The sequence below is a fragment of the Ahaetulla prasina genome, chromosome 2 (genome assembly GCF_028640845.1).
Source record: "Ahaetulla prasina isolate Xishuangbanna chromosome 2, ASM2864084v1, whole genome shotgun sequence".
In the NCBI taxonomy this organism is placed as follows: Eukaryota; Metazoa; Chordata; class Lepidosauria; order Squamata; family Colubridae; genus Ahaetulla; species Ahaetulla prasina.
The window spans coordinates 193,751,776-193,779,020 of record NC_080540.1 but is presented as its reverse complement, the minus strand read 5'-3'; the positions used below and the strand labels follow the sequence as shown (position 1 = coordinate 193,779,020).

The following is a 27,245-nucleotide window of genomic DNA, read 5'->3' as shown; positions in this document are numbered from 1 at the left end:
ATTATGGGCCATTCAGTGCCCCCTAACTGAGAGGAGGCTGTAGATTCAAAGTGTTTCCTTCTCCTTCTTCCTCCTGCAGTTAAATGCAAGGGTTGCTCGTTGGAATAACAATTAGAGACTTGGAATAAGTCGTATATCAAAGCTGCTATGTTGCATTTCAAGGAATGCATCTGTAATCTTTTCACGCCATGAAAAATACCGAAGTTCACTTTTGTGGTTATCTTGTTTCTTTTATCAGTGACAAACCAATTCTTTCTGTAGACTGCTTCCCATCTTCTGGGACTGTGCTCACCTTCTCACTCTCTTTCATCAACATTTCATATAATATCTATTTCACCTTGTGGTTCTTGCTGTTCTCTCACCTGAGTGCAAAAGACAAGAGACTCCCTGGAACCTCTTTTGGACTAATAAAAGCTTGTTCGGACTTCTCCGGTTTGTTGGTTTTCTTAGGGAGTTGTTTTGCCATGACAAAAAGATGCATGAGTGCACACTACCTATCTGAGCAGTGTAGCAGGACAAACACTTTCTCTCTGCAGAAATTTAAAAAAAGGTACTCATAAAAAGGAAAAATAAAATTTCAATGACAGAGCTTAGAGAGAGAAGGGAAAATGCACCACTCCTTCCTAGAAATGCCAATGACAGTCTGCTATAACAATGGCATTCACAATGCTGCATTCAATAAAATGCTCCAGTGTAAATAAAATATATTATTGGTATGTGTATAATAGATTAACCCCAAGAAACAGATCTCTGCTCCTTGCTTGAAGAGATTTGTAGCTAAAACCTCTGACTAAGATTTAGTTTCAATAACATCATGAATGGCCCTGTATACAAGCACCCGTCTGCATCAAGACATTCAGCCACTTTTCATTCTGGATTCTGCTTTTCAGATCAGTAAGCTGCAAAAAAACAGAAAAGGGGAAGAATGCACAAGACAAGGGAAAGGAGGAAAAAAGAATCTGGGCAGACATATATCCTTTTACCTACATTAATATTTGAAGTGAAGGTGGAATAACAGTGTTTGAGAAAAGACTCTTCAGAAAATACATGCTCCTCATTTCAAGCTTTAGATGTGAGATTGCTTGGATAAAAGTTTATCTCCATAGAGAGATCAGAAAGACTAACCTGGAATCTTATGGCAACTTAAAGGCTAAAATGTAAGCTTTCGTGAATCACATCCATTTCATCAAAAATATTGGTAAATTCCCACGAGAAGGGTGATGGAAAGTAGTGATAAGGAAGAATTTTTTGCAGTGGGGAGGGAGGCAATGAGACAGAATTATTTAGATAGTAATCATAAATAAAGTTGCAGTGTTTCTCAACCTTCACAATTTTAAGATGTGGGGACTTCAAATCCCAAAATTCCCCATACTCGCTGGGGAGATTCTGGGAATTGAAGTCCCCACATCTTACAATTGGCAGGGTTGAGAATCACTGAAATACAGGAAGTCCTTGCTTAGAGACAATAGGGACCAGCAACTTAGTTGTTAAGCAAAGTGATTACCAAGTGAAACCACAACTGTGCTCATGATCTTACTTCAGCTTTCCTTTACAGACCCGTGAGGGTAAAAAATGCAAGGATTGGTTGTAAAGTAGCTTTTTTAAAATCACCATTGCAACTGTGAATGGTCACTAAATGAGGACTACTCATAGTGATTTGGAGTATTCATAGGATTCCATCAGTAGCATTGGGGATTTCCCATAAAAGCCAGAAAGACTTTTAACCCTATACCTGCTGTTAATGCCATAACTCTATACTGCCATTAGAGCCTTCTAAATTATATATTGCTCCTTAATTAATTCTAGCAGGGCAGGGTGATTTGTGACCTTTTTTCAGTTTGATTGATGGCTATGGTTACAGTTACTCTAATGTGAGCTGTTAAAGTTGATATTATTAATAGTGATATTTTTTCCTTCGGCTTCTGATTGTAGAGTTGTATGTCACCCAGCAGTGCCGTAGTCACTGAGGTAGCCTCTAAACCGGATGAATTTTAATAAGGTTGAGAAAATAAAAACCCTCCGTTTCTTTCAACCTTTGGGAGAAGTGTCTACTTTGGAAGAAGCCTGTTTCCAATCCATTCTCAGGTTGCATGGCTGGTAGAAAAATAATCGCTATTAGAACAAAGTACATGCCTCACATTTAAAGCTTTGTGGGCTTATTTATAGGCTGAATGATTAAACAGGATTCTGTAAGAAAGAAATTGTTCCTGCATCTACTAATAGTTTTCCAACTCCCACACATGGCAGAAACATCAAATGAAGAAGTCAGTGTTTGGAACCTCCTGAGCTCAGAAAGAGGCAGGTTGCATTTTCCAGCTGTCCCTTGTAGGATGCTGAATTGGGGTTTTTGAAGATGTTGCATTTGTCTTGATTTTTGTATAGCAATGAGTTTGGTAAGATGGAAAATGTGGGGTAATCAATTTTGCGCAGTTGTTCATATTCTCTGCTTTGTGTTTTTATCATTTCTTCTTTTTTTTAAAAAAATGCATAAATATTTTAACAGGTTAAAAATTTAAAAAGAGCATGTAACTTTCATAGAACACTTTCAAGCTCCTATGCATTATCAGAGCATAATGTATTATCAGTTGCACTAGTGGGGCATAATTCTTACACTGTTTGAAGTCTACTGTCAATCAATGTGAAGAGTGTGTCAACAAAGGGGGGAAGTGATGTCATGGACTACAATAATGCAGTAGGTTCCCAGGAAGGAGGGAGGAAGGTTAGACAAGGGACAGCATAGTCCAGAGCTGGATATTGAGAAGAACATGAAGGGATTTAGGATAGCCACTCTCAGTCTATACTCTCCCAGGGTATGTCTATTAAGTTAGGGTAGTCTAGGTTTAGTCTGGCAAGATTCTATCTATCCAGTGTGGGCAAATAAAGACTTTTGGCTGGATAATGATACGTTGTTCTTGGCCCAGGCTTGACAGCTGTCATCATTCTATATCTCTGACTTACTTCAGTGATTGTCATCAGTCTGTTACAGCAAGTGATGTAACTGGGCATACAGTTTATACCTCACATCTCATTTGCTGCAACAATCTCCCAGTAACAATCATTTTCTCAACCACCTCCTCCTCCTCCCCCCCCCCACTTCCCTTGTCTAAGGCTGGTGGAAGCTTAATACAAGTCCTAAATAAAGAGCTAAAAATTAAGGCAGTGACTAAAAATATAAATGATTCCAAGCAGGATGGAGGTTTTTTGTTTTTTGTTTGGTAAAATATCTCAAAATATTGAATTTATCAGTTCTGAGCATCCTAATGCTCAGAACTGATAAATTCAATATTTTGAGATATTGAGGAAGTCCTTTAGGTATTGTTCTGAAGGCTCCAATCATGACAGGGATAACAATGGATTCCCCACCCCCCATTAGCATTCAATTTTGATCTGCAAGTCTTGGTATCTTGTAATTTTATCCAATTGTTTTTCCTCAATCCTAGCATCACCCAGAATAGCAACATCAATGAAACAGATTTTCTTCTTTTCAAAAACTGTTATATCAGGCGTGTTATGAACAAGGTCTATCTATGGATCTTAAAAGTCCCTTAAGATCTTAACCCACTCATTTTCCAGAAACATCTCAACCTCATAGTCCCAGTAGCTTTAACTATATTCAAATCCAAACTTCTGGCAAAGCTTCCAATAAATAATTCTGGCAACTTGGTCATGAGGTTGCTTATAGTCAATTTGTGAAATTTTGCTGCAGCCATTGATCAAACAGCCAATTATTATGGTTTGTCCTATAATCAGCCATTTTTATCCACCGTTTAAATCCTTCCCAAGGACCTGGGATAGCAAGATGTTGTTTGATGGTATTAAAGGCATCATCACAGGATGTAAGCTCTTCCAAATAAAGCTGCCTTTTGCAATAGACAGCATTTGCAATTGATGGTCATTCTACTTCTATGTGCAGGTCTTTGTACAGTATTTTGGGATTTTCTCCAGTCCTTTTTCTTAGTAATCCACTGTCTCCAGGTATTGACATAACCACTATCCATACTTTTTTGACTTTCTTATCAATAGTAATTAAGTCTGAAGTGTTATGTGGTGGATGCTTGTTTGTTTGAATTCTAAAGTCCCAGAACACTTTAGCTTCTTCATTTTTTATTACTTTTGTCTATTTTGTGGTCCCATTAGTTCTTGCTTGTAGGCAAATGATATTTCTTGCAGATACAGTACAGTATTCCAATGCACCATTGTTGCTACTTTGTCATGCTGTTTTCTATAATCAATCTGTGTGATCTTCTTGCAAACTAGGCTGTCTGCTGTTTCTTCAGCTTCTTGGCAGAGGTGGCCTTTGCTCTCTGTTGCTGTCTTCTCAATGTTGGTTTTGCATGTGCTTATTCTTAAGGCTTGGTCTTGTGCAGCCAGAATTAGCCTCTCCGTCTCTTTTTTCAATTTTCCTGCTCCTAACCTTATTGCTATCTATTTGTCTGCCATTTTTTATGTACTGGTCAGGTAATAACTTTTTCATGAGTTATTATTATGTTTCATTGCACATATACTACTACTGTATATACAGACAACAATATGAGATCACAGCTGCCAGTTCTTTAACTGATGTTGGCCTTCATAAACATCAAATTCTTCCCAAGAACCTGGGATCTCATAGTATATGTGTATATGTGTGGCATAGTATATGTGAGGATCCCAGCAAGGTGGCCATTGGTATTAATGCAAAGATTTTCTAAATGATGTCCAAGATTTTTTTGGTATGGCGTCCACTGTCAATAACCACTGGCACTCTAAGGACGGGTTATGCCATAATCTTTCATTTTTTATTTTTAGATCTTGATACTTTGTGAACTTCTCCAATCTTCTGTCTTGTATTCTACTATTTCCTGGCATTGCAACATCAATTATCAACACTTTCTTATTTTCAGCCACAGTTAAATCTGGTGTGTTAGGAGCCAAGATTTGTTAGTATGTATTCAGAAATCCCACAATATTTTTGCCTGATCATTTTCAACTATCTTTTTAATGACATATTCCCCCAGTTTTTTATTACTAGCACATGATAATTTTTACAGAAGTTCCAGTGAATAATTCTGGCAACTACGTTATATCATTGTTTATAATTAGCTTGTACAATCTTCTTGCATGGGCTGAGTATGTGCTGATGATATTATTATTATTATTATTATTATTATTATTATTATTATTATTATTATTATTATTATTATTATTATTATTATTATTATTATTATTTACACAAGAATGTGAAGTCATATCCAGTTCTTTAGATGATGTTGGTCTTCATGGGCATTGAGTTATTCCCAAGAACCTAGGATGGTGTAATGCAAGGGTGTCAAACTCAATTTCATTGACGGCCATATCAGGTTTGTGTTTGACCTCGGGGGGGCTGGGGTGGGTGTGGTCAAGGTGGGCGTGGCCAGCTTGACGTCACTTGTGTTAGTGGGCACCAGTGGTGTCCCGAATGCTCTGCCTGTGAAAATGGGCTCCCAAGCTCCGTTTTTGGCTGCAATGTCCTCCTACAACCCCCTGCCAGTGAAAACGGAGCTCAGAGAGGCCACACATGACCCTCATGAGCTCCCTTTTTGGCTGGCAGAGGCACCATGGGCTGGTCCTTCACCATTTCCAGGGTGGCTCTGCGGGGCCAGATCTAAGCACCTCGCGGGCTGGATCTGGCACCTGGGCCTTGAGTGTAACACCCCTGGGGCAGGGGTAAAATGCTAATGATTCACTCTGGTTCGTTCCAAACCGGTAGTTGTAAAAACTACTGGTTGGAGCAAATTGGTAGTTAAAAAAAAAAGCTACCAGTTTGGACGAACCAGTAGTTTTTTTTTAATTTATTTACATTTATATCCCGCCCTTCTCCGAAGACTCAGGGCGGCTTACAGTGTATAAGGCAATAGTCTCATTCTATTTGTATATTTACAAAGTCAACTTATTGCCCCCCCAACAATCTGGGTCCTCATTTTACCTACCTTATAAAGGATGGAAGGCTGAGTCAACCTCGGGCCGGGCTTGAACCTGCAGTAATTGCAGGCTACTGTGTTCTAATAACAGGCTACTAACAGCCTGAGCTATTACGGCCTTTTTAAAAAAGCTACAGGTTCCTCCGAACTGGTTATTTCTGACGATCAGCTATACAGCGGGGTTTAAATCGCGTGCCACAGCTGATCCCCTCCTCGCTTCTACTTACCTTCCCAAGCCTTCTTTTGGTGCGCACTGCACATGCACATGCAATGTGCATTTGGCATTCAGCGTGCAAGCGCGGCAAGCAAATTGGTAGCAAACCAGTTCAGATTTCACCACTGCCCTGGTATAATGTATCCACATAATATATGTATGGATACAAGCAGCATGGTCTTTTATAACTGATCGATGGAAATTTTGTCAATGCATAGTTTCTAAGATTTTTTGGTATGGCCTCCAGTATGCTGATAGTCCTGGGACCACCACAGTCAGCTTATGCCATAGTCTTTTAATTTTGGTTTTCAGACCTTGTAACTTTGTAGTCTTATTATGGTTGGTCACACAGCCAGCCAGATGTTTAGACTAGAATTGGCATTTTTATCCATCTATCGAGATCTTCACAAGGAAATGGAATAGTCAAATACTTTTGTTTGATAATGTTATTATTATTAATATATACACAAAAAATGTCACAGCTACCAGTTCTTTAGCTAGTGTTGGCCTTCAAATGCATTGAGTTCTTTCCAGGAACCTAGAATGTCATAATGTATCAGTGTACTATATGTGCAGATCCAAGAAGTATGGCCTGATGTAACTTACTGATGCAAATGTTTTGGAAATGAAGATTTTTTTTGGTATGGCAGGCAGTGTGCCACTGGGACGAATAGTTCTGTCTCTTCCATTCTGCTGCCTCCTTGTACTTATTTTATTATAATATTTTATCCTGCCTTTTTAATATATATGACCCAAAGTAGGGCAAACAGTATTCCTTCTTCCTATTTCCCACAATGACAACCCTGTGGGATGGGATGGGCTGAGAGAGAGAGAATGATTGGCCCACAGTCACCCAATGGCCTTCATGCCTGATGGAAACTTAGAAAAGCTTCAACCGAAAAATGTCTACTATTGACCTCACCCCATTCCTAAGAGGTCTGTAAGGGGCGTGCATAAGAGCACAAGCGTGCCTACCATTCCTGTCCTATTGTTTCCTTTCATTATATGACTCCATTGCTGACTGTTGGGGGCGAGTCATTGGCCCCCATGGAGAGGGTGCGCAATCTAGGCATCCTCCTGGATGTACGGCTGTCTTTAGAAGAGCATATGATGGCCGTCGCCAGGGGAGCTTTTTATCAGGTTCGCCTGATACACCAGTTGCGTCCCTTCATAGACCGGGATTCCCTATGCACGGTCACTCACGCCCTTGTCACTTCCCGCCTGGACTACTGTAATGGGGCTCCCCTTGAAGACCACCTGGAGGCTTCAACTGATCCAGAATGCGGCTGCGCGGGTAATAGAGGGAGTAACTCGAGGCTCCCATGTAACACCTCTCCTGCGCAAGCTGCACTGGCTTCCGGTGGTCTTCCAGGTGCAATTCAAGGTGTTGGTTACCACCTTTAAAGTGCTCCATGGCATAGGACCGGGTTATTTACGGGACCGCGTGCTGCTACCAATAGCCTCCCATCGACCCGTGTGCTCCCATAGGGAGGGTCTCCTCAGGGTGCCGTCAATCAAACAATGTCGACTGGTGACCCCCAGGGGGAGGGTCTTCTCTATGGGGGCTCCTGCCCTCTGGAATGAGCTGCCTCCGGGGATACGTCAACTCCCTGACCTCCGGACCTTTCGACGCAAGCTAAAGACATTTTTGTTTCATTGCGCAGGGCTAGCTTAATGTAGTTGTAACGGGGGTTTTCCTATAGTTTTAGTCTGTTTTGGCCTGATCGAATTAGCTTCTTAAAATGTTTCTTAATTTTTGTAATATTTGTTTTTATTTGGCTGTAAACCGCCCTGAGTCCTTCGGGAGAAGGGCGGTATATAAATTAAATCAATAATAAATAAATAAATAAATAAATAAATAAATAAATAAATAAATAAATAAATATCCAATTAATATAGTTATTACATACTCATACTTATATATATGCTTATATATTGTATAGTTATTTCATGCTTATGCTTATATATACTGTGTGACAAACTCACAGTCTCCAGTATGCCAAACTGGCTCTCCAATGCAGGGGTCTCCAACCTTGACGATTTTAAGCCTGGTGGACTTCAACTCGCAGAATTCCCCAGCCAGGCTTAAAGTTGCCAAGGTCAGAAACCCCTGCTCTAATGAACTCTGAGCCATCCCCTTCCTGCCTGGCTGCAACCTTGTTGTCTGTCAGTGACTTCTTCTGTTTCATTGACCAAAATACATGAATATGTGCATTTTCTGCCATGTTTTATTTATTACTTTCATTATTTTACCTTACATACATCATCTATCCTTTTCTCGTCGCCCTCTGATGACCTAAAGAAATAAGTTTTTGTTCTGCTTACGAATTTTAAATCATACCCTGTTAAATTGCAGGAAAATTGCACATAGAAATTCCCTTCAGGTTTCTTAGGCCTGGCTGGGTTCAACATGCTCAGAGCCCGTCCACACTAAGAATTTATAGCATCGCTCAGTCATCACTGTAGCAACGTAAAACCTGCCTGCAGTATGCTTCTATGTTAGTGTCCCAGCCATGATTTGATGATGCTATAATTTTCTACTGCAAAAGACATCTCACTTTAGGGAGGGGTGTAATTCTTACAAGAAAAATATTCCATGTCCCTTTTTAAAATCATAAACATGCTATTATTTGTTTAATAATGTAGTTTAACACATTAAAATATATTGATATATGAGAGGCTTAGTGTGTCAGTTGGAGTGTTGTTCTCTCTACAGAGCTGTATATATTGTATTTTGACATCCTAACACTGTATTTTACAATAGATTTTATACATGGCTTCATAATTCATCCAGGTTATAACTTCTTCCTCTTTTATGTCATGAGAAATGGCAAGAAAATCTGGAAGGAAAACTAACACCAAATCTTACTCTCTCTTATGGTTTCATTTCCAGCACAGATCCTACAAGCCTCTCTTTATGGCCCCAAAGAGTAAAAATGTAGTTCTTAAAGAGCAAAACAAGTGATGAAATCTGTGCCAGTCATCTGTGAAACTGAAGACAGTTTATAGGACCTGTATTAGATCATAAACTTAATGAAGGCCCATCTCTAGTTAAGTGGCAATCGTGTTTTAAAGAACATAATAATAGTGTACTTTATGTGCATTAAGTACATAACATTATTGATAAATATTCTGCACAATCTGCACAAAGTAGCTGGATTCTCACATTGGTTAAGCTCAAATATGAATTCATATGAAACGTTAAGCCAAAATTGTGGCTTTGGCTTAGCAGATTATGCAACTCTACTTAGTTCACGTTCAAAGTCAGCCAATGGATTTTTTTTCCAGTAACACCATGGTTATATAAAGCATGGATTCATAAAACGTGTGAATTTTATATGTTTCCTAATATGTGAATGTGTACAGAACAGAGAACTAAAAGCAGCACTTTCTTGATAGAAGATAGGTGCTTTGCCACCTAGCATAAGTTTGGGTTCTTAGCTGATAGAATTAGAATGAGACAAGCTGCTCAAATCTATATTCTCTGCTATTAATTTAAGCAAATAAAACTTCCGTAGGTGATAACATGCAAATACAACCATTTGTGATTTATTCAGTAAACTATGGTTAAACCAACCATTCATTAGTGTGAAGCAAATTATGGCTTCACTATCCCATATTATTGGTGAGTCAATTGTGTGCTGAGCGTAATGAATTGTCAATTGATAACCTAGAGTAGATTTTTCTGGCTTGGCCGTATCAAATGAAGTTTCCTGAAATGCTTTCTGATTGCATCAGCTTTTACCTAGATTTATCACTCTGTCAATGAAAGAAAGTACAGTAGTTAGTTTTTAGTCTACTTGAATCCTGAGACATGCATAAATAAATACATTTGAAATAAATTATGCTATTTCTGTCCAGATGTGCTGATTTTCCCATGCCTGTTTCAGTTTTTCCAAAAAAAGGGAATTGCACTATTTTGTTGTTGTTAGTTGCGAAGTCATGTTTGCACTATGCAGCTTATCAATATAAGCTATTTTTTTTCCAAAATTTCTTAAAGTTGAGAAGATATGGTCAGATTCTAATTATTTTATTATTTTATGGCACAGAAATGCCCATGAAAAAAAGGGGAGCAACATTTCACTGTTGCATCAGAGTTTGCATTACAAAATGCATGGGTCAGAATAGAGAAGTTTGGGAATCCTGATAGATTGTAGCTTTTACACTTAATGCTTTTCCAAGGTCAGCACTCTGTGTGTGTGTGTGTGTGTGTGTGTGTGCTGCTGCTTCATTTAAGCATGCAAGTATTTTAATTTTTGTCCTGTAAATTAATTAGCACAAATTTGGATTTTGACTTTAAACATGAATTTCATTGCTACAATCTTTACCTTCGTTGCTACAAATGTTGTAGCTCAGAGCTGCTATGGAGCTGAGCCGTGCAAATTGAAATAATAAACTACTTGAACACTATCCCCATTCACACAATCACCATCAGTCAATTACAGCTTCCCTTGGAATAGCTTACATGCTGCGACAATACCTTTAACAACATCAAACAACAACATTTGCCTACCCCAGATCCTTGGGAAGGACACAACAGGCAGATAAAAATGCTAAATTCAGTCTACACATCTAGCTGACTGTGGGACGAACTACAATAAAAATAATACTCGATAGGTGGATAAAAATGTCAAATCCAGTCTAAACAGCTGGTTGACTGTGCAACCAACCATAAACACAACAGACCTGACAGATAAGGCAATTTATAGAGCTATAGTAGTATCAATTACCTAAAATGTCAGTCTTCCAAATGAAAAAGATGAAACACAGATGCTAAAGTGAAATTATGTCTCTGTTCCATTCTTTTAATTAAAAGGATTCTGTGAACTTTTAATATAAATTTTAAAAACCAAGGAAAACATAAAGGAATGGTAATCAATAATGTAAATTAGAGATAGGCAAAAACAGAAACTCCTGCAGCTATAGTTACCAAAGGTGAGCAACAGATCCTCATAATTTTCTGTTAGCACATGAAAATTATAATGTAAATCTTAAAATAGTTTCAATAATATCAGTTTACAAAACAAGAAAATTCCCCAAATTCTCTCAGGGCACTTAGGGGGGAAAAAAACCTTAATGCAAACCACGTGTGACAACTTTGCAGCTACAGCCCTTACTCTCCAAAAAATGTAAATTGCCGTCTTCTGGCATCCATAAACTTTTTTTCAATCTCAGTGTAGATGCTCCATAAAAATGGACAGCCCCTCTGCACATAGCATTTGAACCAATCTGGCGTTGTGTCAGGCTTCACACCAGGCATGGTAATAAATCTCAGCACTCCTGACATTCAACCTTTTATTCAGGAATTTGCTAACCACAGAAGCTTCACAGACATGACATGGCTGAGTAAGTTGCTTTATTGCAGATAAGAAAGAAGTAATATATGCACAGAAAATCTGCCTACTGCAGTAAGCAGAAAGCAAGCCCAATGTGCAGCATAGGTCTGCTTTAAAGTTTACATTTTAGGTCTTTTCCTTTTGCCTGTTCACATTCATGGACTCTTGGCTGTTCTTTTTCTTGGCCTTGAGAACTGCAGATATCTGCTCAATATTTATAAAACAGATTTGTTTGGCCTGAGAATCACCAGCTTTGGCCTTTGCTCATGAGTGCTCAGCCACTGTATTCATCCTTCTTGGGCAGCTGAACTGATTTTTGAATATTGCCATTGGGGACCTAGAGGAAGTATTGGATAACTTTCTGATCAGTCTCACAATCCTTCTTTCAAACTGCCTAGATTGATTTTCCCAGCTTATATAAGCAGAGCGCAGAGCTCTTTTGCCTTATGTTGCCTCTGGCTCAAGCGAGCTAGTAATCCTTCCCCACTACCACCACCATCAACAACAACAACACATACACACACAGAGGCTCTACACTGCAACCTACAATGGTTGTGGCTGTTGAAAGAAAGCCTGTGTTGACAACTATGATGTTATGCTACCTTCACAGCTCTCACTGGATATTTATAAACAGGAAGTATGAAAACTTGACAGCCAGTAATTCAGATTTTTCTAAAATGGCCAAATGAACACCACTTGTACAGAAAGCGCTGGAGAAATACTTTCAAGGGATACACAACAACATCTGACCTACCATCATTGGTTTATTCAGGTTAGTTCCGCAGTTTTCACCCCTCAGTCAGGGCCCAACCTGTTTTCTGAGGTAGCAATGCTTTCTCCCACCCTCCTGCATGAAACAAAAACAAGGGGATTTTTGTTGTCCCAGAAGCTGCCATCACTCAAGGATAGGTCCCTAACTGAGTGAAGGTTTGGTTACCCATCTTTTCATTGCCGGAGAGATCATTTTTGGTCTCTTGCCGTTCCTGGTGGTTTCCCTCATTCCAACATTTGGGAGAATGTTTGTCGAATGTGTCTATAAAGCATTCCAATATTCTTTTGGGTGACTGAGGGGTGAAAACTGCGGAACTAACCTGAATGAACCAACTATGGTAATACCACACTGAATAGCTACTGTGGGAACAAACTTTCTTCCTGTTGTATAAGAATCCAGGATTTAATTACCAAAGAAACTTTTCCTCCATTCCAAGCTTTTAAAAAGTGGTATGAATGTGATCTGAGGCAGCCTGAGGGCATACAAGAGAAAGTCAGTTCTGCTTACTGTTTTCAGAACTGGGATCATTTTAAAATGCCCTCTTTTTTATGCCCATGTCCATGTCCATGTAGCATTTGCTCCAGAAATGTTCAGAATATGCAATAAATATGGGATTTTTCCTACAATCTGCTTCAAGACCTATCCCAGCTTTTCTGCTAAAAAACAAACAAACAAAATAGGAATCATAGACATGGAGACTTCTTTTTACTGGTGTATTAGAGTATCCGCAGACTGGACTGAATGGTTTGTGCAAATCATGTTAACCTGTGACCCGACTTTCACCCCATCACATCTTAATTTATTGCCTAATAGAGGGCCAGCTTGGTTCCTTTAGCAATTGACTTATCTAATGGAAGTTCTATTTAGCCACCATAGCAGCCAAGACTAGGATTACCATTAATTTCTCTAATACTCCTTCAAAGAGCAACTAAACTAGTGTTTTTTCTCCATCTTTTCTCAATTTCAATTAATTTCATGTGTTCTTCATTGTAGGATAACCGAACATTCTTCAAAGGTAACTGGGATAAAGTCAGGTTATTTATTTATTTAATTCCCCCTCCCTTTTTCATGTCTTTCAAGAGAGGTAACTGATGAACTCATTCATCTTCTTTGTTGGATGAGTCAGTGGAATAAAACATTTGGCCAAGGCCTGTAGGTGAGAGGAAATAGAGGAGGGTGAACCTTGCCCTACATCTCAGTCTAGCGGGTGAAATCCAGTGGGACATAAGAATTAGTCACCATGTCCCTTCTCTAAGCTCTGTTAAGCAGGCATGTTTATTCCCAATTACATTGGTTTGGGACTGCAGCTTTAAAGACAGAATTTTAGCAACACCAGAATCGACCTAGGCTGGGAAGTTAAACAGAATCAGGTCTAATATTCAGATGTCAAACGTCCAGGAAATTCCCAAGGTGTAGACATTGACTAGGAGGTTGAAAGGCATCCTAGAAAAGGACAAGGCAAACTACTTTATTATTATTATTTTTGACAAGAAAACTATGGGGACATATACATGAAGGCACCAGGAAAAACTCAACTGGAAAAAAGATTCCATTTCAGGAACTGAACTAAAAATCAACAACTTCCCATCTCTCCTCAGGACTCTCCCCACAATATGAGAACCACCAGCATATTTCTCTACCTGATAGCAAACATATCCAACACACATTCCTTCTCCTCCTATTTTCCCCTCAACAAGAACCCGGTGGGGTGGGTGGGCTGAGTCGGAGTGATTGGCTCAAGGTCATTAAGCTGGCTTTCATGGCTAAGACAGACTAGAACAAGTCTCCAACCTTGGCAACTTTAAGACTTGTGAACTTCAACTCCCTCAGCTAAGCTGGCTGAGGAATTCTGGCAGTTGATGTTCACAAGTCTTAAAGTTGCCAAGGTTGGAGACCCCTGGACTAGAATGCCTGGTTTCTAGCCTTTTGCCTTAATCATTAGGCCAAACTGGCTCTCCAGAAAGAGGTTTTACAGGTAATATGAGTATTCAGAAGTGCTATTCAGTACAAAAATTTAAGTGTAATTCCTAGAAGGGAGCCAGTTTGGTGCACTAGTTCAGCCACTAGGCTGATAGACTGTGAGTTCTAATCCTGTCTTGGGCACAAAGCCAGCTAGGAGCTCTTGGGCCAGTCATTCTCCCTCGGCCCTAGGAAGCAGGCAAGAACAAACCACTTTTGAAAATGTTGCCAAGCAAACTGCAGACTTCTCCAGGTGGTTGACTGGGCTCAAGACTAACTCAAAAACACCCCCCCCCCACATAAACAGGTCTATAGACCTGCCATTATTTACCTGGGTGTTGCTGCCAGCCTGGTTGAACAGAGTTACAAACTAGACTATTAGTTTAAGTCGCTGAACACAATTCCACTGCACCTTTCCAAAGGCATGTTAAGAGGCAAACTGTTCATCATATATGAAAAACTTACCTTTTTGAAGTTTTATATAGTATTGCTTTAGGATCTTTGCTTGGTCACCTTTTTCCAAATGAGCAATTTATCAGACTAGGTACCATTATCAATGCTTTGAGACAAATGAGTGGGCTTTGCCAACTTTTTATATATGGGAGCTGCTCCTAACGGTCTGGATTAACAGAGTTGGAAGGGACCTTGTAGGTCATCTAGTCCAGTCCCCTGCCCAAGCAGGAGACCTACACCATTTCTGACAAATGGCAGTCCAATCTCTTCCTGAAAGAGATTGATCCAGTGATACAGCTCCCACAACTTCTGAAGGCAAGCTGTTCCATTGGTTGATTATTTTTACTGTCAGAAAATTTCTCCTTATTTCCAGGTTGAATCTCTCCTTGTTCAGTTTCCATCCATTGTTCCTTGTTTGTCCTTCAGGTGATTAGTAAATAGGTTGACCCTTTCCTCTCTGTGGCAGCCCCTCAAATATTGGAAAACTGCAATCATGTCTCCACTGGTCCTTCTCTTCACTAGACTAGCTATGCTCAGTTCCTGTAACTGTTCTTCATATGTTTTAGTCTAAATTAATTAGTCTGAATCAGGTAGGTCAATCAGAAACAGGGATATATTGTAACATCAAACAATCCTGGTTGAGATGGAAGGTTTTGGGCACACCATCTTAATATAATGTATGAACTATATGCTGGCTGGGAGTTGAAATCCACACATTTAACAGTTGCCAAGGTTTAAAAAAACATTGAATTAGACTAGCTAATTTCTATTGATATTATTTTTCTCTAATTTTTTTTTATTGAAACTACAATCCTATTCCCACTTTGCTAGGTACAAGTTTCAATATAAAGGTTCTTCTTTCCGAGTAGATGAATACTAGATTGTGCTGCCAATTCTTTTTTTTAATTTCTCCCACAATACAATAATACTTTGTGGCAACAACTCATTCACAAATCCAACTGAACTGAAAGCCGCTCTGTGCTTTGACAGGCATTGCCTTGTTTTATTGCATATTACAAACAAAGCAAAATTAACAACTGCTTCTTGTTAACTTCATAATATCCATTCCACTCTTTTGGTCATTTAGCCCAACGAAAATATCTTTTTAGTCTCAAACCTTATGGAAACTATTTTTGCTGCCTTTCTTTATATCTTTGTTCCCATTTTGTACAAATCAAATTCTACAACATTTGCAGCATATGATTTTAGCATCCACAAATCATATGCATCCTTTTACTCTGAAGATGCTTACAATAAGGATTCTTTCCTCACACTTCCCCTAGCATTTTGCAATGCCTAACACTGAGTTTCATCTGCCATTTTATTGCTAAAGTCACCCAGTTGTGTAATGACCTTCCAGAGACAGCAATCTGTTTTCAAGTGCAAAGCTTTGCCTGTTGTGTTTCCAGTTCAATATTCCTTCCTTCCTTCCTTCCTTCCTTCTCTCCCTTCTCTCCCTCCTTCTTTCTTTTGTTCAGTGCTTTCCTTTCTACTCTCCTATTCATATTTTTAGAATCCCACTTGATTTCTTACTCATTTATCACTCTGCTCTTCAGCATAGCAGCCCTAACAAACAGAGAAGGAATGGGAGGCATACTGGTCCATTAAGCAGAAAATCCAAAAAGCAATTATGTGTGGGGCTGGGTTGGGGAGAGAGAATCTGCTTTAAAAAAAAATGTACTCCAGATTTTGCCAAATGCTAAAGTTGACCCTGATCAAAACATAACTGGGGGGTGGGGAGGAAGGTCAGCCCAATGCTCTGGAAATACAGTTGCTTGGATCCTCAGCTCAACCAAATCTCTCCCCACCTCCCCATTAGTAGCTGACAAAACAACAGCCCCTCTTATTCTAGGATGACTTTGTTTTCTGAAGAGACTTTGAAGAATGGTTTTCTGAAAGGCTTTTGAAAATCCATTTGTATAGAATCAACTGGAGCACCTTCTTTTGCAGGCTTCCTGAACATCCTCTGAGAATCTGGGGAGATGAGTGAGGTGTCACTTTCCCTTATTAATCCCAGAACTGACAGTTTCCTGACATAACAACATTTATCTATACGTTTTGCGTTTTTGTCTAAGCTTCAGAATTTCTCTGCATTTTCAAGGGAAAACAGATATTTAATTTAGTAGATAAAGATGTAAAATTCAATGCCAGGCAAAAAATTCAGCTGGAGACAAAAGGTATATTGGGGGAAAAAAACCCAACTTACTGTTATTCACTTGGTGATTTACCCAGGAATGTATTGGGATTTGCATTTTGAATATTTAAAATAATCTCTGCATGCTAAATTTTTAGTCCAACAGAGCTACTTTCAGAATTCAGCCCCCATGAGATTTTTGTCACTGTCAAAACTGACAAAACAAGGAAGAATTCTGACCTGTAGGAGACCAGTTAACCAGCACGTTCCTGGTGTAAGGAAAACTCCTTCCATCGTTTTTAAGTTCTTCTGCAGGAAAATCTCTAGCAAACGATCTCTCATATTACTTAATAGAGGGAAGAAGTGTGCCATTCGGATGTTCTGCTTCAGATATCAAAATGTCTGAGGAAGAGCATCGTTCTTGTAAGCTCAGTAAGAGGAAACCACTTGAGTTCCATTTCAGCTCCCTTCTGCTTCTTCCATGGGTTGCTCGGATGCTCAATAGTTACACAAATACATTATTATGGGCAGAAACAAAACTGCCTCTGAAGCCAAGAAAAGGCAAGCAGGATTCAGCTTTCCAAATCCCACATCGGGCAAACGGTTACTTTTCACCAAGACTAGTAGGAGTATTAAAAGCCAGTTGCCAAAATATGCCAGTGAGGTTTGCTGCAATAGATCCTGCCATGTAGCCAAGGAGGATAAACAAAATAATATAAAAAGATGCCTAAGATGATGTTGCTTGGAGGTGTGGGTGTAATCAGGAAACTTCTTTAAAATTTCTTTCCCTCCATAAAATTAATTGGCAGTAAGTCTGGGGCAGAAATGGAGAGGAATTCTTTAACTAACACATAATAAAGTTGCAGGAGTCATCACCACATTGCCACATGCAAGCAATCATCTTTAATGTAGTCTTTGTTTAATAAAGGACAAAAAGCAAGTGTAGCTAAGACAAGCCATTGAGAACTTCCACAGTTAGAGGTTCCCAGGCGTTTGCTAGCCAGTTCTGGAAACAATGGAGCCTTGCTTTGATCCAGCCAGGCAACTCTTACAGAGGTTTAAAGAGGCTTGGGGATCTTAGGCTAGGAATAAAATTGTTGTGTTATTCAAAGGACAGCCAGGCTGCGATTTCATGGTGGTAGTAGTTAATGTGCTGTTTAGAGAAATTCAGCAATATTTTCGAGCTGGAATAGTGAGAGCCTGGTGGTCTCTCACCCTACAATGGTGTTGCTGCTGCTGTTTTGAGAAGCTGGAAAGTGTTTTAATCCCAGTGGGGAAAACAGTATGTTTTTCAAGGACTGACAAGAGTGGTCCAGAGTGAATCAGATGGCTTAGAATAGCCTTCTCCAACCCAGAGCCCTCCAGGGAGTTTGGGATCAGGAGATTGTAGGAGGGCAGACTATAGGAATATGTGAACTTGATTTAAAAAACACCAGACAGGTTTTGTTCTGCCAGAGATTTGGAGGAAGAAGTGTGCCATTCGGATGTTCTGCTTCAGATATCAAAATGTCTGAGGAAGAGCATCGTTCTTGTAAGCTCAGTAAGAGGAAACCACTTGAGTTCCATTTCAGCTCCCTTCTGCTTCTTCCATGGGTTGCTCGGATGCTCAATAGTTACACAAATACATTATTATGGGCAGAAACAAAACTGCCTCTGAAGCCAAGAAAAGGCAAGCAGGATTCAGCTTTCCAAATCCCACATCGGGCAAACGGTTACTTTTCACCAAGACTAGTAGGAGTATTAAAAGCCAGTTGCCAAAATATGCCAGTGAGGTTTGCTGCAATAGATCCTGCCATGTAGCCAAGGAGGATAAACAAAATAATATAAAAAGATGCCTAAGATGATGTTGCTTGGAGGTGTGGGTGTAATCAGGAAACTTCTTTAAAATTTCTTTCCCTCCATAAAATTAATTGGCAGTAAGTCTGGGGCAGAAATGGAGAGGAATTCTTTAACTAACACATAATAAAGTTGCAGGAGTCATCACCACATTGCCACATGCAAGCAATCATCTTTAATGTAGTCTTTGTTTAATAAAGGACAAAAAGCAAGTGTAGCTAAGACAAGCCATTGAGAACTTCCACAGTTAGAGGTTCCCAGGCGTTTGCTAGCCAGTTCTGGAAACAATGGAGCCTTGCTTTGATCCAGCCAGGCAACTCTTACAGAGGTTTAAAGAGGCTTGGGGATCTTAGGCTAGGAATAAAATTGTTGTGTTATTCAAAGGACAGCCAGGCTGCGATTTCATGGTGGTAGTAGTTAATGTGCTGTTTAGAGAAATTCAGCAATATTTTCGAGCTGGAATAGTGAGAGCCTGGTGGTCTCTCACCCTACAATGGTGTTGCTGCTGCTGTTTTGAGAAGCTGGAAAGTGTTTTAATCCCAGTGGGGAAAACAGTATGTTTTTCAAGGACTGACAAGAGTGGTCCAGAGTGAATCAGATGGCTTAGAATAGCCTTCTCCAACCCAGAGCCCTCCAGGGAGTTTGGGATCAGGAGATTGTAGGAGGGCAGACTATAGGAATATGTGAACTTGATTTAAAAAACACCAGACAGGTTTTGTTCTGCCAGAGATTTGGAGGAAAGAAGTTGTAGCCCACTGCATTGCAATCTCCTTGGGCAAATAAGTTCCATGTTAACTGCTTGGGAGTAATGTAGGTGTGCTAAGCAAGCATACCTAGAGTCTAATGAAAATCCTGGAAGCCTAAAGCATTTTCATTTCTTTAAGAAAAACGAATGTTTAAATGTGAGGATTAAACCTGCATGATGTCTGAATTTCCATCTGCATCCACAAGCTATTAAGCTTTTTGAGATGTCCCCAAAGGACGGCCAGGTGGACAGGACCTATGTGGCACATTCTCTTGGGTGCTGGGGCGGAGGTGGTGAAGTAATTGCCTCACACTCCTGTGTTGTGTCTGTTTGTCTTCCGGTTTACCACAATTGCTCCTGGGCACAGCAGATCTTGGGCGTCTGTGTACAAGGGATAGGCTCAGGGCACGATTGGCAAGGGCTGCTGGAAAAGGCTAGAAGAGACTGCTAAGTATCACCGCCCAAAGGGTTGCCAAATCCCCGTTCTTTAAGGGACATGTTTTTCCCTATCGCAGAGATCATCCTCGATTTCTGCCAGTTTTCACAGCACATACGCACACACAGAGGATACACAACAGAACGTCCCTCCTCTTCAGCCCGTCAAGAGCCCCCGATAAGACGCCCCGCGTTCTCCCCCCGCACGGTCAGCCTTGACATCTTTCCCCACCAGAAAACCCCGCAGAAGGCAGCCGCGGAGTCCACCGAAGAGACCGGGCTCACACACTCACCCGCGTTTCCCTTCCGATCTCCCTTCCCCGCGGCTCTTCAGGGAGCTCCTGCGCCGGACCGGAGCCCCCCGACTCAAGTCCCCCGGCTCTCCCCACTCCCTTGGCCCCCGAGGATGCCGCCCAGCCCCGCTTGGGAAACGCTGACCTGCGAGGAGCGGCGGCAGCTCCTGTGCAAACAGGCGGCGGCGGCGGCGGCGGCGGATCGAGAAAGGAAGCCGACGGAGCAGGAGAAGAGCCGCGAGTGAGTGACTCGCAGTCTCCGGGCAGTAGCGGGCGGGCGAGCGAGCTCTGCCTTCCCCTCCTCCAAGCCCGGAGAACCGAGCCAGCCACCAACTCACCTTGGCGGGCGAGTCTAGGGACCCGGCTAGCCGCGGAAGAGTCCAGCTGCCGCTCTCCTTCTCCCAACTGGCGTCGCCTTGCATGGCCAGGCGGGCTAAGGAGGCAGAGGCGGCGGCGGCGGGCCGACTGCTCCAGCCTCTTCCCTCGCAGCGGCTGTCTTGTCTGTCCGTCTCTCTGTCTGGTTTGCTCACACCTCGGTCCCTGTTAACCCTCCGACTGCTGGCTAAGTCCTGCTCTGCGTGCCACGAGAGGCCGCCCCCTCGAGCGACTGCCTTGCGCGTGGGGTGGCTGCTGCTCTCGCTGCTGGCGAGAGACCGAACGGGCGGCCCAGCGGCGGGCAGAGAGGGGCGAGCGGCGAGCGGCGGGGCTCGGGGGCAGGCGGGGTTACGGATGCAGGGGAAGATCCTCGGGTGCGGGGCACAGAGCACGTGGGTCCCACCTTTGAGGAAAGGGCGTGTAGTAGCGCTTGCGGGGGAGCTGCCCTCCCACCGCTCGAAGTTCCCTTGGACGGCTGTGGACGGCCGTGCCTGTGTGGCGGGCTAATATCTTGGCAAGCAATGATCCTTTCCCCTCGGAGAAAAACCCTCCCTCCCGGTTCATTCCTGCTAAAGGACCGCTTGTTTGTTCAAGTAGAGGCGGATTCTTCAGAGCACGACTCTGAGCACATGCAAAGTGAGCAGCCTCCCGTCCACACGCCAGAGAGCCCTCTTGGCTTTGGGGACGATGAAGACGTCCTCCCCCTCTCCGTCCAGGGCCAAGGGGCCGGGCATCCCCCTTTCCTAGGCAGCAGACTGACTTCAGCCGCGGATGGGACTTCTGGCAGAAGGATCCGCCTGTAGGAAGACTGCCCTGGGTCCCTTCCCCCCCCCCCGCCTCCCGCCGCCAACTCCCCCGAGCTAGTCTCGCAGATTCATTTCGGCGCCCCTCTCCCTGCTCTCTCTCAGATCCTCCCCGGCAGTCCAGCCTCTTTCTCTTGCGTTGCTATGGAGCGAGGCGTCTCCAAGGGACATACCAGGCAGCACCTGTGGCTGAAACTGTCTCGGTTCAACCTCCAAGCCAGCTTCTCCGCTTGGGAAGGGTTGGAGCTGAAGCCCCCTCCTCTCGCCAAGGGAAGAAGAGACCCAGAACGGGCGGAGGGGGGCAGGCGAGGCAGCAATTAAACGGAAGAGCGAGCTCGACCGTCCGGCTCTTCCTTGCGCTTTCTTCGACTCCCGTCCCTCCGCTGTTCTGATTTTTTTGCGCAACAAATGCTAATCGTTTCTCCTCTGGTCCTCCGCTGAGTTCCGAATCTCCAGCCTCGCCTCTCGCCTCCACCCCACCCTCACTTGTCCAGAACCATCTCCCAAGCGCTGGCCGTGGGAGGGAATATTTTTCCCCAAAGCATCCCTCCGTTGTTTCTTTGCCAAGCCCTCGTAACCCGCTGTTTCCAGCCTTCCCCGTGGGAAGAAATGCCGGAGCGAGTGCGCACCAGCAGCGAGCAAGGAACCTGCAACGCGAGGCCGAAGTCTGAATGGACCCGGTCCCTGCGCCTATACTGGAAGGATTTCAATCCTGTGTTTTGTTCCCCTAAAATACCGGTATGAGCATCTCGCGAACTTGTTATTGGAAGACACCGGGCTTTCACGCTACCTAGCTGGAGCTTCTGGGTTCAGTAATCAAGTGAGGTTTGGCCTGGCTCCTTCATGGACAGGAGATCTCAAGAGGATATTAGAGCCGTCGGCTAGACCGCAAAGTAGAAAAACAAACAAGGTACTGAGGCGACGAAAAATTGAAATCACCAGGACTTGAGGGAGGCTATGTCATTCTTGGAGAGTGAGAAGTAGTTGGATCGTTTTACTTTGTCCCTAATGGACCCTTCAGATATGTATTAAAAATGCAGTGTAAAAGTGCCAAACACATGTTTACAAACCCCAGGGCCATGAGTATTTAAGGAATGATGAACCACTGCAGTATTTTGTTAGTTATACCATTAGTAGAGCCAGTTTTATTTAATGGTTAAGGCATCAAGCTAAAAACAGGAAAAGTGAACAGATGGCCTTTTGGGGAATATATATTATACCTGTATTGTTTGGCAAACTTGCAGTTTACCTAGTCTTTTGAGCACTTGCAGCTTAATCATATCTGATTTTCTTCTAAACACTTGTGCACATATGGAAGTATTGTCTGCTGGACAACTTTACTGTCCATGATGAAAACTGCAGATGTTAACTTTGTGATTAAGGATCAAAGGATCAAGTCCATCATCACATCACAACCCTCTCTCCAAACACAGGGATGGTCTGTGACTTGAAAATTGTAAACAAAAATCCATGTTTTTGTATAATGATGCCAATAACAAGGGGCAGATCTATGCTAAGGAGAGAGAAGCTGTGATACAGTGCTTGATAAAAAGATTCTCTTAAACTACTAAAAGCATGGCTAGTCCAATATTGCTGCATCCAGTTTTTACTTGTGTGTTTGTATAATGCTTTACTTTTCCCCTTTCTTAGCTTCTTGTTAAATTTTCTGCCTTTTTTTGTGCCCCAGTTCACCCCACTACTCCTACTTCTATCTGTGGATCATTGATTTCTGCCACTGCCCAGTTAGTTCTGCGCTGTGCTTCTTTTCCATTTGCAGAGTGGCCATGCCTTTTAAAAATGTTTGCGATGGTGGTGAATATCTGTATTTTTTTTTAAAATGTATACATTCACTAGCTGGCAGGGCTTGCTTTGAAGCCCACAGCAGACCCAAAAGCATTCTGGGGGATTATACAGCAGGAAGCTGAGCCTTTGTAATGTTTTGTTTTGCTGCTTTTTTCCCTCCAGCCTTCCCTGTGCTTGCTGTGTTGGGGGTAGAAGACTTATCAAATCTTTCAATGCCTACTTTGTTTGTTAATACACCTTATCACAACTTTACAATGCTTTTTATTCTCTGTGTGCATTTTGAATTAATTTCCCCTAAATTCTTTGCAGAAAGCCAACGGTGATAATTATAATTTACTCTGCTTCTGTTAAGATACCTGGAAACAGTGGCAGCCCTCTAGCTGACTTAAACCTTGCTTAAAAAACCCAGCGAGTATGTTACCTTTAGAAACACACCATGCCATCTCACCAAAACTAACACACAGGAAAATCATAGGGGCTAGAAACTTTTTTCAGAAAATGAAATCCCAGGAATATGGTCAGCGCCTGGTCAAGGTTTTGGCACTCTCTCCAACCTGCATAGAATCACACCAACTGAGCAATACTGTATGCAGCCAGTCACATGATGTTCTCCTTTACTGGAGGATAGGCGGCTAATTACTTTTTACTCACCAGCACCAAGCCACAGCTGTTACATTACAGTATTTGTTACACTTCAGATCACTGCAAAAGTGAAACAGCTACCAATTTAATCGACTTGGCTTCCTTTGTTCTGCCTCCTTTCTACATTGAGAGTGGGGGGGAAAAAGTGAGAAATAATTGGGGCAGAATAAGGCTTGGCAGAGAAAATAATAGTGAGTAAAAGCTGTTGCATTTTTCAGCCGCACGGCCAAGCCCTTCCTGGAGGAATTCGAGAGTTATGTCATATGTGCTGCTTCAAGAAGGAAGGATAATGGTGCAGTGGTGGCTTGGTTCATTATGTACCGCTATGGGATTTTAAATCCGCTGTGGAGGATTAGATCCCTGTATAGGTGTCTGAGACAAGACCAAAAACTCCTATTTTACAATTCTTCTGATACATATTGGAAACTGAATTGCATGCTGGATTGGGATGCATGGATGGAATACTGAGGGAGCATTTAGGCATTTGGGATACAATCGTGCTTTTTATAATTTTGTGAACAACAAACTTAATGACTCGAGATCCATCCCACCACTAAAAGAATCTAACGGCAAACAAAATAATGATGAAACAGTTAAAGCAAACCTCTTTAACACATTCTTCGGCTCAGTCTTTGTTAACAGTAATGGCTCATACCCGACATTCCCCAACCGCACCAACAACGACCTAACACATATAGATTTCACTGAAGAAAATGTTGAAAAAGCTCTTCGCAAACTGAAACCATCCCTATCTATAGGACCTGATGGACTATGTGCATACTTCTTAAAAAAGCTTTCCACTAATATAGCAGAACCCCTAAGCATAATCTTTGGAAAAGCCTTCATGACCAGTTCCCTTCCCAAACTTTGTTCACTAGCCACGGTCATCCCTGTCTTCAAAAAAGAAGATCCCAGCTTAGTTGAAAATTACAGACCAATCTCTCTATGCTGCGTCACCTGTAAAATTATGGAATCTATCATCAACCAATCCATTATCCTCCACCTAGAAACAAACAATCTACTCTCTAATAAACAATTTGGTTTCAGAAAAAAATTATCATGTAATTATCTTCTTCACTGCAAAAACATATGGACTACAAATCTTGATCAAGGCAAAACAATAGATGCAATTTACATAGACTTCTGTAAAGCTTTTGACTCAGTGGTACATGACAAATTTCTCCTAAAACTAAAATCCTACGGCATCTCCGGACCCCTCCACAATTGGATAACAGCGTTCCTGTCAAACAGATAACAAGTGGTCAAAATAGGCAGTGCCCTATCAAATCCTGTTCCTATCAATAGCAGCGTTCCCCAAGGCAGTGTTCTTGGACCAACACTATTCATATTATACATTAATGATCTCTGTGACCATATTAAAAGTAATTGTGTTCTTTTCGCTGACGATGTCAAACTATTTAATACTACCAACAATACAGCTACCCTTCAAAAAGACCTTGACTTTGTGTCAGAATGGTCTAAAACCTGGCAACTCCAAATCTCAACCATCAAATGCTCTGTCTTACACATTGGAAAAAAGAATCTAAACACTAAATACAAACTTGACGGACATTATCTTACAGATGACCCCCACCCTGTCAAAGACCTTGGAGTCTTCATATCCAATGACCTAAGTGCCAAAGCCCACTGCAACTACATTGCAAAAAAGGCATTAAGAGTTGTAAACCTAATCTTACGTAGCTTCTTCTCCAGAAACACTACACTACTAACCAGAGCTTATAAAACATTTGCTAGACCAATTCTCGAATACAGCTCGCCTGTTTGGAACCCATACCACATTTCAGACATCAATACAATTGAGCGTGTCCAGAAATATTTTACAAGAAGAGTTCTCCACTCCTCTGAATACAACAAAATACCTTATGCCACCAGACTTGAAAACTTGGGTTTAGAAAACTTAGAACTCCGCCGCCTTCGACAGGACCTGAGTTTAACTCATAGAATCATCTATTGCAATGTCCTTCCTGTTGAAGACTACTTCAGCTTCAATCACAACAATACAAGAGCAAACAATAGATTTAAACTTAATGTTAACCGCTTCAATCTTGATTGCAGAAAATATGACTTCTGTAACAGAGTTATTAATACTTGGAACACACTACCTGACTCTGTGGTCTCTTCTCAAATTCCCCAAAGCTTTAACCAAAAACTGTCTACTATTGACCTCATCCCATTCTTAAGAGGTCTGTAAGGGGCGTGCATAAGAGCACAAACGTGCCTACTGTTCCTGTCCTATTGTTTCCTTTCATTATATCCAATTAATATAGTTATTACATACTTATGCTTATATATATATGCTTATATATTATATAATTATTTTCATGCTTATGCTTATATATACTGTTGTGACAAAATAAATAAATAAAATAAAAATAAATTAAACCCTTGAAGTGCCCACTGGGCAAACTGGTGAGGAAGCCACTTGTCCGTGAATTTGATTACAATATGCGATCCATCTTTTATATGTTAATATGGCATAGCAAGGCCTTTTAGCTTGTTTGGCCCTATGCTGGAACCAGAAGAGTCCAAAATGTGTCTGAGCATGCATCTTAGACAAAAAGCTCTTTTCACACATTTATTCAATTAGAACAGGTTGACCCTGTTGTGTTATGTTAGTCATTTAATAGCAGGATCATTGGGGAGGTGGTTGGAAGTGCTAGAAAATTTTCTGATTTTTAGCTAGATCTCTGACATTAAAGAAGGAATGTAATACTTGCCTGGACAACAGGGTGCTGTTTTCACCTACCTTGCTTTTTTGAACAAAATGTATGTAACAATTGCTCTAAAAGAAGAAAAGCAGATGAATGTCCTCTTTCAAACCATCAGTTCTGAAATAAAGTCAGCACATGCTCTGGAAATCCTACCAGTATTGAAGCAATTAATACAAGCTAGATGGATTTTGTTTACTTTATTTGAGGTTCTGTATGCTGGTGGTATAGGGATGCGATGGCTCAATGGCTAGGATGCTGAGCTTGTCGATCGAAAGGTCGGCAGTTCAGCGGTTCGAATCCCTAGTGCCGCGTAACGGGGTGAACTCCCATTACTTGTCCCAGCTTCTGCCAACCTAGCAGTTCGAAAGCACGTAAAAAATGCAAGTAGAACAATAGGAACCACCTTTGGTGGGAAGGTAACAGCGTTCCATGCATCTTTGGCATTTAGACATGCCAGCCACATGACCACGGAGACGTCTTCGGACAGCGCTGGCTTTTTGGCTTTGAAACAGAGATGAGCACCACCCCCTAGAGTCGGGAATGACTAGCACATATGTGCGAGGGGAACCTTTACCTTTATGTTGGTGGTAGTTTTCTTACTGCCAGTTGACACTGGTGGGAGAGGGAAAAAGCCAGGAAAGGAAGAAAAAGAAAGAGAGAGAGAGAGGAAGTGAGGGAGGGAGAGAGAGAGAGAGAGAGAGAGAGAGAGAATTTTAAAAATACTTGTGTATTTTTTTTTAGTAAAATTGGGTGATGGCCATGGGAAACAGCTTC

General features: G+C 41.6%; 1 protein-coding gene across 2 annotated transcripts in view; it reads right to left on the bottom strand.

Annotated features, from left to right (window-relative positions):
* The window catches only part of PIANP (PILR alpha associated neural protein), a 40,624-nt gene extending 19,909 nt beyond the window's left edge, over positions 1 to 20,715 (bottom strand). The window contains exon 1 of one of the 2 annotated variants that reach the window (XM_058169926.1): positions 20,455 to 20,715. The gene's annotated coding sequence lies outside the window, so the exon portion shown is untranslated. Of the gene's footprint in view, positions 1 to 20,261; positions 20,345 to 20,454 lie in introns of those variants that run through there. The other variant, XM_058169927.1, reaches the window with a different exon arrangement.
* Positions 20,716 to 27,245: the final 6,530 nt, after the last annotated feature.